This window comes from Helianthus annuus, chromosome 5 (genome assembly GCF_002127325.2).
Source record: "Helianthus annuus cultivar XRQ/B chromosome 5, HanXRQr2.0-SUNRISE, whole genome shotgun sequence".
NCBI lineage: Eukaryota > Viridiplantae > Streptophyta > Magnoliopsida > Asterales > Asteraceae > Helianthus > Helianthus annuus.
In genome coordinates this window covers 48,809,956-48,811,661 of record NC_035437.2, presented here as the reverse complement: position 1 = coordinate 48,811,661, position 1,706 = coordinate 48,809,956, and positions in this window count along the sequence as shown.

Below are 1,706 nucleotides of genomic sequence, written 5' to 3'. Positions count from 1 at the left end.
ACGACTTCGAAGCCCTAATTCATGACGCTCAGCATGCCTGCTTCGTTGAAGATACCATGCGAGGGGAAATGAAGAAGTGTGGTGCTGAATCGCACTTTATCACCAAATCGAACGGTATCTACTACTATCTAGATCGCATCTGGATTCCAAGTCGCAATAACCTTCGAGATATATTGTTGACTGAAGCGCACAAGTCACGATATTCCATTCATCCTGGTGCGGATAAGATGTACCATGACCTTCGTCTATGGTATTGGTGGCCTGGAATAAAGAAGGATATTGCAACCTATGTTTCGAAGTGCCTGACTTGTCCAAAAGTCAAGGCCGAGCAACAAACACCCTCTGGCTTACTCGTGAAACGCGAGATCCCCATGTGGAAATGGAAGAGTATAGCTATGGACTTCATAACAAAACTTCCTCGTACACCCTCAGGTCACGATAGCATCTGGGTTATCGTTGATGGCTTGACTAAATCTGCTCATTTTCTGCCGAGATGAGAAGACTACAAGGTAGAACGATTAGCACGGATCTACACCGACGAAATCATCTTTCGACATGGGACGCCTCGTGATATCATCTCTGACCGCGATGGTTGGTTTACCTCGCGTCTTTGGGAAACGTTTCAATCTGCTCTCGGGACTACTCTCAATCTAAGTACCGCTTTCCATCCCCAAACCGATGGTCAGACTGAAAGAACGATTCGTACCCTTGAAGACATGCTTCGCTCGTGTGTCATAGATTTCGGTGGTAATTGGGATGCGCACTTACCTTTGGTTGAATTCTCGTACAATAACAGTTATCATTCTAGCATTCAAATGGCACCATTTGAGGCACTATACGGAAGGAAATGTCGATCGCCGATTGTGTGGCATGAGATCGGAGATGCGCAAATAACCGGTCCTGAGCTGCTGCAAGAAACGACTGACAAAATCCTTCAAATTTGAGATAATCTGCTGAAAGCTCGGAGTCGTCAGAAAAGTTATGCCGATAGACACCGCAAGCCCCTTGAATTTGACGTTGGCGATCACATACTCCTAAAGGTTTCACCTTGGAAGGGAGTGATCAGATTCGGCAAGAAAGGGAAACTCGCGCCTCGATATGTTGGACCCGAGAGGTAAAATCCTGTTTCAAACCTCAAAAAGTGGTAAAGTGGCTTACATACTCGAACTACCGGAGGAACTTAGCAACGTCCACCCGACTTTCCATGTTTCGAACCTCAAAAAGTGTCTGGCTGAGCAGAATTTACATGTACCACTTGAGGATCTACAAGTGGACGAAACATTACACTTCATGGAAAATCCTGTCGAGATCATGGATGGAGAAACCAAGAAGCTCAGATGCTCACGCATTCCCATTGTGAAGGTTCGCTGGGAAGGTAAACGCGACACAGAGTTCACCTGGGAACTGAAAGTGACATGAAGGCGAAGTATCCATAGTTATTTGTTACGCCTGCAGCCTAATTTCGGGACGAAATTCCCTAAAGTAGGGGAGGGTGTAACAACCCACGTTTTGAAGCCAAAGTACAAGTCAAAAGAAGAAAAGATTGCTAAATGCGATCTGTCATTCCTTGCTTAATTATTGATTGTACTCATTGACTCGTTAATCGATACTCAAGTTTTGTGTACTTTAGTTGTATTATTTGGAGTAAATGTTAATAATCGCAGTTAATCCCTAATCTTTTTATCGCTAATCTCATCGCTATCACA